The sequence below is a fragment of the Cupressus sempervirens genome, chromosome 5 (genome assembly GCF_028749045.1).
Source record: "Cupressus sempervirens isolate cs-2001-9-10 chromosome 5, ASM2874904v1, whole genome shotgun sequence".
Classification (NCBI taxonomy): Eukaryota; Viridiplantae; Streptophyta; class Pinopsida; order Cupressales; family Cupressaceae; genus Cupressus; species Cupressus sempervirens.
The window spans coordinates 324,708,840-324,723,198 of NC_143122.1; the positions used below are offsets into that span (position 1 = coordinate 324,708,840).

The window sequence follows — 14,359 nt, forward strand, 5'->3', positions numbered from 1 at the left end:
TTCTAGATTTATGGAAACACCAAAGGATTCCCATTGGCAAGTAGGAAAGAGGATCCTAAGATATGTAAAAGGTACCAAGGGATTTGGAATTTTGTATACTACAAATAATGATTTCAAGTTGGTGGGTTATACTGATAGTGATTGGGCTAAAAGTATAGATAATAGGAAGAGCACTTCCAAATACATGTTCCATATGAGATCAGGTACAATTTCATGGGCATCCAATAAGCAACCTATTGTTGCTCAATCTACAGTAGAGGCTGAATAAATAGCATCAAATGTAGTAGTATGTCAAGCAATTTGGCTAAGGAGGATCTTGACAGATTTGAATGAAAGGCAAGAGGATGGAACTACAATTTATTGTGACAACATTTCATCAATTGCATTGTCCAAGAATCTAGTCTTCCATGGTAGAAGCAAGCATATAGAGATCAGATACCACTTCATCAGAGAGTTGGTGGAGAATGGGGATATCAAGATGGAATTTTGCAAGTCTGAGTAGCAGCTAGCAAATATTTTCACAAAGCCATCAGGTATTGGAACTTTTGTACACCTAAGAGAGAGTCTTGGTGTAGTTAATTTAGATCAGCAGTGATCCTTGTTTGTTTGGCTCAGGACAAAGGGGGAGTGTTAGAATATTTAATTTTGTTGATGTTTTCCCCTGGAGCCAAACACCCACCTACCACTCGTGACGAACTCCAAAACAATCATAAATATGAATGCAGTAGGTGAGTTTTGAAATCAGGAAAGAGGGGGAAATATATGACAAAAGAAATGTCTCACATTCATTTGACCAGTTAGAGTGTATTAAACAAATCAGAAGTTTAGCAGAGTAGAGCAGAGAAGGTAGAAGAAGAAAGTGATCTGCAAATCCAATCTCTCCAATTGCACATGATTCCCTGTTCACTCTGTAAGTTTGTTATTGTTGGATTTGTCTTGTTGAAGCCATGATTGCTCTAGGCACCATTGTATACAACCATTAGAGCTGCAAGTTTAAAGTTCATTAAGTTTAAAGCTTTACCAGTTTAGGGTTTTCTGGTTGAAGCTGAATGCTCCCAGATTTTGTAATATTTTTAATCTAAGTTGAATAGAAAGCAAGCAGGCATACTTGAATCTATTGATTCCTCTTCTATTCATTGCATTTAGACAAGATTGTTTAGAAGCTTCAAGCATTTGCTCTCTAGTTTTAATGGTGAAAGCATTCATGTTGAAATTCTTCTAAGTAATATTTATCTTTCAGTTTGAGCTGAGCTCACTTGGCATCCACTGCTGCCGAGCTTTGCCCTTTGTGTGCCGAGCCTACTCGGCTTCCTCTTGTGCTGAGCTAGCTTGGCACTTGTTGCCTGTCACTCAGCACCTTCAAGTGTCGAGCAAACTGCCACTCGGCTCCTTAAGGTGCCGAGCAAAACTGACACTTGGCACCTTCATGTGCCAAGCAGATTTTTAGATTTAGATTTGTGAATTTTAATTGACTTTTATATTTCTCACAAAAACAAAGGTCTTTAGAAGGCCATGGGTATGCCAAACTTCTTTGCTATTTGTGGAACCCAATCCAGACAAGAGTGATAGACTATGCAAGAGACTCTCTCGCCCTGACCATTAAGCTTCTCTATTAGATGCTCAAATGAAACACTTCCAAACCTTTTCAGCAGATCTGATGCCTTTTCTGAACTTTTCTTACTGTCGAAATCAGGAGTAAGCCCATCTGAAATTGCTTCAATCCTCATGTTCTTCAAAACTCCATTAATGGACCCATTCTGAGCTTTTGCCATGCGCTCTCTAACTTTCTCCGTGGTGACAAATGTCACCAAGAGATTTTGGGCGAGAAGCCTCTCGGCAAACTCCATCAATGGATTGATATGACCCTGAGCTGGATAAGGAAACACCACTACATGAGCTCTCTTCTCTAACTCTCCTAAGCTCCCCATTTCACTGAAACAAAAACTTAATTTAGATAAAGCCCTCAAAACAAAAACTTTTGAGATTCAAATCTTTAGAACTCTGCGCTCCTAAGGCTACAAGAAAGGCCTATAAATAGAACTGAAATGTCTGTCCAGAGGTCTAAGTATGGACGTAATTCAATTAGCAGCACGAGACGTAAACGTTCGACCATGCAAACACTATAATGATATATACAGCCAACTACTGTTCGTTTATGATTTACTGGCCGTTGCGTTCTGTGAGAATCTGGAATTTTTAAAATTGGGTGGCTGGTGTATTGGATTTGTATTTGTATTGCAGAAAAATGACAAATGAGATGACTAAAGCACATACGTATCATTAATCTTGAAGTAGTTCCAGAGCTTCTCTTTTTGGGTGTCCCAAGATATTGAAATATTCGATATCTGATTGAACAGTAGAAAGTTCCACAAAGTAAGTGATTGAAATCAATCTGAATTTTCCCCCAACAGCTGTACTCGCAGTCATTGTAGTCTATAAGAAAAGCGAACGGCTTAAACATCACACACTAATGCTTCATTTCTAGAGTAAAAGTGTTAAATAGTCAAAGTTTGACTTACTTTTCCAAGCTTAATTTCTTCGTTAGTGTGTGATGTTTAAGGCTGGCCCAAGCAAAGAGCCAACATGTCATACTGGTTTGGAATTTTTGGAATTTCAAATACCCTAACTATTAAACAAAGTTTAAAAGACACAAAGTGAGCAAAGTTGGAAAGAAATGATAGTTGGAATGACAAATAGGAGGTATTATTTATGGTATGTTCTATTTAGTATTTATTATATGCTTCTATGAGTTAGAAAACTTACACTTTTATAAGTGTTGTTGGAGTTTTATATATTCATGTGATGTTCTTATGGTCGAGGTATTGAAACTTTTTATGAAGGCAATATCCATGTGATGTTCTTATGGTCGAGGTATTGAGATTTTTTATGAAGACAATTATAATGAATTATTTTGACTTAAGCATGATCTATGGAGATTTTTCATGATAGTTGGAATAATAAAGAATATCAAATAGTTTTGTTTTACAAAATATATAGAGATTGAATGTTTAGGTTGAGAAATAATAATGAATATAAAGGGTTAATGCAACATACATTATATACTATCTCATATAAGAAAATAGGTGACCTGGATGCATTTATTTTCATATTAAATAGGTAATAATTTTGTCTAGGTCTATTCTATTAATATGGAATAATTCTATTTTATGAAATTTAATTTCAAAAACATATGGACATGATTTTTTATTTTTTTTTGAAACTTCATTCTTCGTCAGTAGTTATAGAATTTACAACCATGAAAAATATGGGCAAGTGTACAAATAGTATGGTCATAATTCTAACGTGTGACACATTTTCTCTTAAAAATGCTTCCTATAAAGAAAATGTTAATTCAATAATGGGTGATTAGAACATGACCAATACTGGAATGAGTATCTTTAAAACCTAAGATATAAAATCATTATAGAAACATCCACTAAGATAGCTCTCAATGGATATGAAGAAAGGGAAAGAGTTTTTCATCTTTTCCTTTTTTAAGGTTAGATATACAACATGGAGGATTAAAATTACATGGAGTAGAAATGAATCAAGATGAAGAAAGACAATTATAAAAAACAAGACTTTCTATTACTTATAAGGCTAATAACCATACAATCATGACATTCTATCTAGACATGATAATAAATCTTCATTTTGATATAACTAATTATTTTCAAATTTGATAAAAGAACTTTAAATGTGATATGGTATTTGGTGTATCCATGATGTAAGAAATTAGAGGGTAGAGAAAAAAGCACATGAATAATAAAAATAGAATAATTATATAAGAATATAAATTAGGTAAGGAATGAGTGTTATGAGTACATCTCATATCAAGAAAGCAATACATATTGTAAGATAGGCTTGAAATTTTATAGTGTAGAATTGCATATCTCAAGATATAAGGTAAGGGAAAATGCTAAGTGTTATGGGGGAACAAGTTTTTCCTAATGCGTCTCTTATTACATGTTAAGGTAAAAAAAAAATACAACAAAATAGGAGAATGATTGATGTACCACAAAATTTCCAAGGTAGCTATAGGAACATAATTATGGATTTAGATACAAAATGATATCTAGAAAGGTATAATGTCCACTATGCAATTGGATAACATTGATAAAGAATTTTTAATAAGATGTGAATATAATAAGATGTAGATGAAGAGTGGTGCTTACAATCTGTAAGAAAATATCTAGAAGCATAATATGAAAATTAAGGTGTAAAATAATTATTATGACTTGGAACATCTTAAAGGTTCCATCTTATTGTTTCTAATTGATTTCTTCAACCAAAAACATATTTTGAACTAAGAATTTTACAATTAAATTGAGTCATTATGCCATGATAATTTTAAGAGTTAAGATTTCAAGATAAGATTTCCTACCAATATACTTTACAATATGTTATTCAATTGTGATAATTTTTCCTTCTAATGAACATATTTTCTTACCAAACATAAGAGTTTCCAATTGATATGCAAGTTTTTAAACAAATATTCTCACAAATTTTATACAACTTATATAATATTATAACAATTACATTATATAAATTTATAAAATTATATGGCAAAAACTAAGGAATAAATTTATTGCTTTAATAAATTTTATTATAACTAAAATAAGTTGTTATAAAAAATGAAAAACTTACAAACATATTTCTAAGTAAAATATATTAATTGATGGAATCAACTAATAATAAAAATGTAAAATAATAGTTAGTTAATATTAATTGTTTTTGGACGTGTTCATATAAATTCTTGTAACAATTCATGAAATTTAAATTAATGATTTTGATAAATTGAAGAATTTCTCTAATAGAGATTGATTTAAAAGAAAATTGATGATAAATATCACTTTTTAAAAAGATCTTAAAATATACATAATTTAGTGGTAGAATAAAATATTTAGTTATTATTAATAAAATATTTAATTATTATTGTTAAAAAATCAATTATATATTTTTTAGGTTAAACAAGAAAGAGTTTAGATCTATAGAACACACGAGTTGAAATCTGAATATAACATGAACATCGTTCTCCACTGATTCCAAACGAAATCAGAGTCACCGTCATTATCTATAATTCTTTTTGACAACTACAACATTACGACCTACTCTCGAAGCTACAAAGTAAATTATACATATATTACTAAATTATGATACAGAATATTATTTTCAACACTGTAAATCTTTCATATTAAGCTGTACAAAATTGCTTTTTATTTGTCTCTTTGTAATATACCGACCATCTTAGTCAACACACATGACCATATCTGAATATATTAAGGAGAAGAATAGATTTCATATAAAATACTATGTTTCCTTTTCTCTAGAACGTACTTTACTACTGTGCAAACTACTCGATGGGATAACAGTACCCACATTTTGTGGCTCAGTTCATTGTAAGAAGATACACAACCCTAACATTTACGTAAGCACTTCCATCAGATTATCTGTCATTTTTTCTTAGAACAAAAACAGTGCTGATGACGATGTATCCATTAATGACCTTGCCTTACGATACAAGCTGAGGATGGGGTTGCTGTTCATATTCCCAGTGCTTTGTAGGATATATTGATTTCTGGTATTTAGTTTCATGATTTATGCTTATGCTTAAGAAACTGAAAGTTTAAAATGATTTTGTTTGATAATAAATATACTTTTCCAAAATTTGTAACAAAACAAGTTAATGGATAAAATGGAATATTGTGGAATGTTGTACAATTCAGTTTTACTTTACAATATTGGTGTCCGATGAAATGAAAAGATGGATTAGGGATTGCGATAGATGCTATAGCAAGATTAGGCTTTGCCATCTTTTGGGTTTCTAATTGGTTATTGTGGTGTATCTTCTTATTTAAAGATCACGGTTTAACTTTTCCTTTTGGGAGCTCTTGGTTGGTCCCAAACATATTATTCAATCCTATGAATGCTTTTCATGAATTATATATGCTGGTGACATGAAATTAACTCTATATGATTTGTTTACCTATGAGATAGGATTAGTTGGATGTATTAGGAAATGTCATGGGTGATATTTTAAATGTTGATAAATTTATCGACAACTATTGAAGCATACTTATACCTTTAGATTAAGTGTTTGGGTTTGGGATATTGATTGTTAAGGACATATGTGGCTTCTCATTGGGTGTCTTCTTATGTTTTTGTGGTGGTAGTGTAATGATGGAGGATTAGAACATTTATTTAACTTTGAAATCAATATGATATTATTTCTTATTGGAAGTATCTTGACAAAGCATATAGAATAATTTTGACTCCATAGTATATGTGTGTAGAGGGATTGATCCCTTGTTCGTGTTTATGATTACTTGTAAATGCTAATTCCAATTTAAGTCTATTATTAAAGGTGAGTCCAATGATTTGTAATCTGATGGTTTTGTACAATAACACTTGGTGGTTTTCAAGTGTATAAATCTGTAAAGTTGGCTAGTTGACTAATTTGGCAAAGTGGTTAAGAGTGACATTTTGTTTACCAATTGTGAGGTTTTGAAGCATGAAATTTGATTTTGAATAGTACATTAGGGGATGGATGCTTTTAGATGTTGGTTTTTTACCTCATGAGCATTTTTCTAGGTTACATCTTCTATTATCTTTGATGGGCCTAATGTTCATATTTTTCATATAGATTTTCATTACTTATTTGCATATATTTATCTTTTGGGCTATGTGGAAATTGTCAATATATGGGTGCATATTTTCAAACATAGGTGTGGTTATGAGTGAGGTCATTAGTAAAGGATTTTTTTATTTATGAATAAGGCCTTCTCTATTAATTTATAATATTAAAGTACATATTCAAAAAAAAAAGATTGCGGGATATAGGATCACCTTGGGAGTTCATATGACAAGTGACTGAAAGGTAATACAACTATTGATAAAAAAAAACATCCACCTCATGCGACAGGAGAAGTGCCCATAGAGGGAGGTGGGTCAAGTTTATCATTATCTCCTGAACCATCTGTGGGGTGCAAAGGTGAGTCAGGGGCATACCATCTATCATTAGCTTCATTTTCTTTTTATTTCTCCTCCTTAGCCTTTGAATGCGATATTTCTAGATCCACATGAGGGAATTTCCATTTGGAGGAGGAAGTAGGTGGCCAAGTGAGAGCATGAGCAACAAGGGACATCCAACTATCAGGAGCAACTAGAGTAGGGGGTGACCATCTCGAGGCATGTGGTGTTGGAGAAATAGAGTGGTGCTAACAATTATCTTTTCCTTTGGTAGTAGATGGTAGGGACCCTAGGACCTCAGAGTGTGCAACCAACAGGCAGAGAAGCTTCAGCCATGCCGATGGCCATGTGATGGAGATCAATCAATAGAGGTAGAGTTTGGAGGTACCATAGAAATAGTACATGGGACATTTAGCCAATGGTTAAGTAGCTCTTGAAGGTGGGCCACCTCAAGTGTAACTTTGTTGGCTTGCACATGAATCTGCATCATAACATTGTTACAAATACATTCCTTAGTGTAAATAATTACATTAATACGAAGAAAATTGTGAGAAAAAAGAACAACACTTCTATCTTTCTAGAGGGTGAACAAGATTACCATCCTAAAAGCATGCCAAATATGGGTGTACTTGAAAGGAATTTGAGGAGAATCCCCCAACAGTATCACATGCCAAGAGAAATATTTAGACCTAAAAATATTGAAAAATTCTTGAATCCAGCTCCAATACCATTGAGCCCATCTACAAAACCAAAAAATATGGAAATTTTTTTAAGGTTGTCCATGAAAATGACACTTGGGGTTTAGAACACTCAAATGCTTGAGCCAAGACCTAGGGAAAGCCCTAGAAAAGAATAAACTAAGAAAAGTGTGCAATCTTTGGCTTGACAATGGTGGTCCAAATATTATTTAAATAAAATCCCAAGTCTTTTGGGAAGACTACAAGTGCCAATGCTGGTTGAGAGTGTTAACCATTGGTAAATGGGGCACTAACCATTGGTATCCCATCTTTGGCTTATAGCCAAGAAGAGGAGTGTAAGGATACCACTTCTAGTTTTTCTACCAAGGCTTAACAAGTCGAATGCCCATCTTGTGAAGCATGTGTGAAGGTATGGAAGTCACCAATACCTCAAAAGTCTTTTGATTTGGATGGGATAGGTGCAATTAACATTGCATGTCCTCCCAAGATCTAAGGCTCTTAGTAGCCCTGGAAAAAAAAATCCTTAGGCATTTTGATGCCATGCTTATGAAAGTGCAGAGTACTAACACCATGGATTTTAGCAAGTGAAACCCCTTCAACAACAAAAAGAGGATACCACTAGATATTCTTCTAATTTATGGACACGTCATCCCTAAACCCATCTCCAACCCAACAAAGCTAGGGCTTGATAGCTCCCTAGGCTCGCCAAATACTTTTGATGAGAAAGTGCACTGGATATGCATGAGCTCAGACATAGTAAGAAGGGTTTGAAATCCAACGCCCTTCCAAGCAAGTCTCTTGATGAGAAAACTAGAGGAAATGCAATGTCTGAGAAGCACTTTCCAAGATTTGTCACTAGTAATAGCATGAATTGCTCATTTTCCACAAAGACAAGTACCATGCTTCTAGGTCAAAATAAGGTCGAGAACAACAATATCCTTTGTAGGGCAATAATATTTCCAAGCCACCTTATGAAATTCGTGGCTATCAGCTCCTAAAGCATAGAGAAAATCATGAAGTAATTTCTCAAGATTAAAGTAAGAAGATTTAGAATATGTTTAGCAAGTGGAATAGTACACATGAGTAGTTGGAAAAACTTTGGAACAAACTTGTTATTTACTAGCCAAGGAAAGTAGTTTGGTAATCTAGTATTGAAGCTTCTTCTCGATCTTAGCAAGCACAACATTCCAAAGGTCTAGAGGAAAAGATTGAAAAGCAAAAGGAATGCCCAAGAAATGAATTTATTGCATGTTATGCTAAGGAGAGTTGAATGTTAGTGAAAGTGAAATTTTGAATTGCAACTCTAGTTGCATGCTCTCATCAACTCATTGAACAACACCATTAATCTTTGTTTGCTTCATTTCATCCCAGTATGGCATTTCAAAGTAATATAATAATGGGTTAGTGTCTAATTGTCATTGGGTGTTGTTTACTCTCTTTTAGGTTTATTAGGGTGGATTGTTATATGGTCCTTTAGTCTTCCAATTTAGGTGCTCCTTACATATGTACTAGTGAAGTTGCTATTTTGGCATTTCTTTTGTGTCAATAAGTTCCACATGATACTTGTCTACATGTTATAGTGAAAGTAAGACATGTTATGTCATATCTTTGATGTTTTGATTGCTATGTTTTTTCCCTATAATTTTTTTGAAGTCCTTCAAAAGTACTACGTGGTCACTTTTGTTATGGTCATTGATCAATAATTTTGTTCTTGAGAAACATTTATGATTTTTGGTGAAGCACACTCTCATCGTGAATCCTTGGATTTTCTATTCTAAATCTTCCCTTCGAATTTTTGATTTTATCATAGTGGAAAATGAATCTACATTTTAATTTCTTGATGGACTTGAACCCTTAAAAACCCTTCCAAGTGAATTTTTCTTTGACATTTATGGTGAGTCATTAATGGAGCCATTTTTATATTAAGAAGTCATCTCCTTTTATGGTTGTCATTTCATTACAATTGGACACTTGGAATGTGGTTTTCGATGCATCAAGGTCTCTAGAGAGTTCTCATGATGCAAGAGTTACTTCACACTCAACTTGTGGTTATAGCTTGGAGGCTTCTATGATTTTTCATATTGAGACCATATATGTTCCTACTATGTTACTTGATTCTCCTACTCCTCTTTGTTTAGATACCACCCACTCTTTATCAGTGAAGTAAAACATCTCTTGTTTTGTAGCATCCACTTGATGGTGAACCACTCAAATCACTCTAATCCTCACATGTCACCCTTGGTTGGGGTCTCAAAGAAACTTTCCTCTTGTTTCTTTGTTATTTGTACTGATTTGCATAATGGTGATTCTTAGATTGTGTTCCAATGAAGGGAGAAAATTCCTTGAAACTACATCTCTCTATCACATGTTTGTATCATGGGTGTGACAATCAATCTACACAAGATAATATCATTTAGTCTATTTGTTTTTATCTATTTTTGTATCTTTGATTTAGCTATGTTCTTCTTCAAATTGTATGTTTTTGCAAATCTCTTTATTTTTCTTTGTAAAACAATTGGGGTGAATTCAATTTTTTTCTTACCTAATAAAAATATTAATCCTTAGTGGTGATATTTGTCAACTTTCATAAAAGCTACTTTGAAAGGAGATGATATGTTACAATGTTAGTTTCTTCATGGAGTATCTAGTAGAATTTCTTATAGGGGTATCTAATACAATCTAAGTAACTTATTAAGCTCAATGAATCTATTAATCACTATCTCTTCACAAGCAGTAAATATTTAATATGTTCTTATGACTAATTTTCAGAAAAGGATTAAGTGTTCTTTATGTAAACTTGAGGGTAAATGAAAATACAAAACATATATAGAGGTAGTTTGGAGGGATGTCCCTCCAATACTAATAAGAACATATATGGGAATCCAAAGTTTTCCTATAAAAGAAGCTCTTCAATGATTTTTTAAAGCCTAGTATATGGTTACTGCCCTAAATAAGACAAATAACTATTACCAAGGAAAAAAATGATTGACTCTTCATAAAATTATTTGTACTACTACTCTCATAACCACTTTCTAACTTTCAAAACATTAGGATGGTGAATACATACAATAAGTACTACTCTCATATCCACTTTCAAATTATCAAAATATTAGGATGGTGAATACATACAATGAGTATGATAAGTAGATGAATAATGTGCTAGATGAAAAATATCATACTAGAACACAACTCTAGAAAGAGTATTGATTCTAGTAGATGTGGTGCTACCTACTACCAAGACTAGATTCACAAAAAAAAATTTTAAAAAAAACTAAATTCAAATATAAAAGAATATTTTACAATGTTGTATGCATCTTCAAGTAGATATCATCCTTTGAGAAATGCTCAATACAATATAATTCATGAATATATATGGCACTATATGTTAATTCTAGTTAGGAGAAATATTAGCTCTCAAAGTGTGTGATATACCAACAGTAGTATAGGGTGACTTACAAAATGTAGATCATTGATTATTTTATTTAATATGAAAATAATCACCTCAAAAATATTGTTAGGAATTTCAAACCCTAAATAGACTTTAGAAAACAAGCATAATTAAGAACTTGATAATAAATTTAATTTTAATTTGTTTATATTCATATGACACTTGAAGGCATTAATGGTGCACTATTTTTAACCTCCTCGACAAAGGCTTCAATATTTTTTTGTGAAGATCCTCCATTCTCCATAGCTTTCATAGCTAGTGTCTTCCACTGCAAAGCTTTTTTTTCTTAGTTCAGCTCCCCGTTCGGTTTCCACAACTTCAATAATTGATTTATGCACTTGTTCCCTCCCAACCAAACCATCTTGTCTCTTCTTCAATCGTACACCCGTCTTCCAATGCTCTGCTATGCACATTGCATTAGTTGGTTGATCACTCTATTGAGGAATTGCGAGCATAGGCACCCCTGAACTAAGGCTCTCTAGTGTGGAATTCCATCCACAATGGGTCAGGAACAATGCTACTGAAGTACAAGAAAGCACCATTGTTTGTGGACACCAAGGCAGCACTAATACTTTCCCGCTAGTTTCCTCTAAGAATCCTTCTGGCAAATCTTGTGTTGTGCTATTTTCTTTATCATCATCACTTGGACGGATTACCCAGAAGAAATAATGACCACTAGTCTTTAGTCCAAATGCTATTTCATGGATTTGCTCTTTAGAAAGGACAGCCAAGCTACCAAAGGAAACATATATCACTTTTGACTTCCCTTTCGTCTTCAGCCAATTTATGCAATTTGTTGCTTTCCACAAATGTACACTAACATCTGCATCTTTGGGATTGTTTCCCTCTAGAAAAGATGATGGAACTAGAGGACCCACTCTTCTAATTCGAACGAGCGAGTCTATTGATTTTATGTCAGCTGCTTCCAGTTCAGCGAAAGAGTTTCCCAATATCCATGTGGCTTGGGAAATGATATTGATTTGATCGAACACTGACTTTAACATAAATGGGTAGGGATTTGAAGATTGAAGAAATGATGGTAGATCTGATGGGCGCAGTTGTGAGAATCCAGATATAACTTCCACATTCATGCCATTCTCTAATTCATCATCTTCATTCACTAAACATAAAAGTTAAAAAATGATTAGTCAATATATATTTGATAGTAAATAAAATTTAAAAAATTATATTAATACTTGATATTCTTTTACATTGTTACCTTCATTAATTGAATCTATTCATAATTTCAATGGCTTATGTAAACTGTCGGCACTTTGAAGTGTATATAAGAAAATAGAGAATAGAACAGCAGGAGTAATACAGGGAGAAGAACTGGTGGTGTACCATTTGTCATTGGAGAATACTAATATAGAGACAACTGATTTCAAGATCATATAAATATGCTAAAACTTTTGTCAACTAACTAAAACTGATTGACACTCAACTAAAGATTCTATGCATTTTTTATAAAGATATACTGGAAAAACAGTCTTCAATGTTTTAATATATTCATAACATATAAACAAATGGTCGCAAAAGCAACAATAAGCTGTTGGACTATAGAAAACATTAGATCTCAATCACTCAGCTCAAATATTTTTTAGAATGTGAAACCTGAGAAGTCTTTTAAACCATAGAAACAATAATTAGCCGTTGACTGCAAAGCAGCACTGCAGTTAAATAGCTTAAAGTAAAATAAAAATTGAGACATCAACCATGAGAATGAGAACAGTAATTCTTGTTCAAAGCCAGATCATTTCTGACAAATGTCACCAAGAGGTTGTGGGAGAGAAGCCTCTTGGCAAACTCCATCAATGGATTGATATGTCCCTGAGCTGGATAAGGAAACACCACTACATGAGCCCTCTTCTCTAACTCTCCTAAGTTCCCCATTTCCCTCGAACCAAAAACTTAATTTAGATAAAGCCCTCAAAACGAAAACTTTGAGATTCAAATCTTTAGAACTCTGTGCTTCTAAGACTACAAGAAAGGCCTATAAATAGAACTGAAATGTCTGTTCAGAGTTCTAAGAATGGACGTAATTATATTAGCGGCCGGCAAGCGAAAAACAGATGGAATGTCATCTGTATAATCGATTGCCAACTACTGTTCGTTTATGGTTGATTTTACAAAATGCACACAGGATAAGTTTACCGTCTTTGAGAGTCTCTGGAATTTTATTAATTGGCTTTTGTACTTGTATTGCAGAAAAATGACAAATGAGATGAATAAAGTACATAGGTATGAAAGTGATTGAACTCATTATGAATTTGGACAACAGCTGTAATAGCAGCCATTTAAGTGTCTCTCTTGGTAGCCTTTACGTTTTAGTTTAGGCTTTAGACGTTTCTGTGAACGCAGGATTACACAGTACTCAAAGGTGACAACTGGTTAAGCGCGGACTACACTTACCTTCCTTGTCAAACACTCTTCACTGAGAATGAAGACTTTCAAAATTGCCTTGTCAAACACTCTTCACTGAGATTGAAGACTTTCAAAATTGCCTTGTCAAACACTTTTTTTTAAAATCATTTGTGAGGATAGATGTCTTATAATGTGGGTTGAAATGTTTTTGATTATATGTGGTTTGAAATGTTAGGCACGTCTCTCCATATATTTCAAATGTTGGGATATATGCTGCCCTAAAATTGTATTTCAAAAAAAATGCCAAAATACAAGACACTAGATCAATGATCTACGAAATATGTCTCTAATTTTCTATCGCTACCTTAGCATTTAGTTGGAGTAAGGTTTTATTTCTTAATTATTTCTCTTGTAAAAACATAAATATACTATAAGAAAAGAAAAGAGCTAAAACTTTAAAAGAATTAGATCTAGCACTTCAATCTAAAAAAGCTTTAACAGATAACAAAAAAAAAATAATTCTCTACATTATACCATTTAGTTGTAGTATTTAAATCTTCTCATAGAGTAGTATGTAAAAATTGTAAAATTTCAATTAAAATATGTTCATAAATATATTCCTAATATTTTATTAAGAGTGTCTCAAAATCTTCTAGTTAAGAATTGGCTTTAAGTCTTCCTATTAACAATGATTTCAGATCTCTCTAAACACTTGGACCATGACAACTCTAAGAACATGCAAGTATGTAAACATCACTATAAAAGAAGCTTTAAAGAGGCTGACAATTTTCTAGGAGGAATTTTTTTTTTTCTAGGGAGCAAAGCTCTCACACATATAAGCCTATCGACTTAATTAAGCCAATAGGCTTCTTCTCCTTCA

The 14,359-nt window shown here is 33.0% G+C and overlaps 2 pseudogenes; both read right to left on the reverse strand.

Moving 5' to 3' along the window:
- Positions 1 to 1,928, reverse strand: part of LOC149555976 (UDP-glycosyltransferase 74E1-like) — a 36,424-nt pseudogene extending 34,496 nt beyond the window's left edge.
- A 9,305-nt stretch (positions 1,929 to 11,233) lies between these two features.
- Positions 11,234 to 13,008, reverse strand: LOC149555977 (UDP-glycosyltransferase 74E1 pseudogene; annotated as a pseudogene).
- Between the last annotated feature and the right edge of the window lie 1,351 nt (positions 13,009 to 14,359).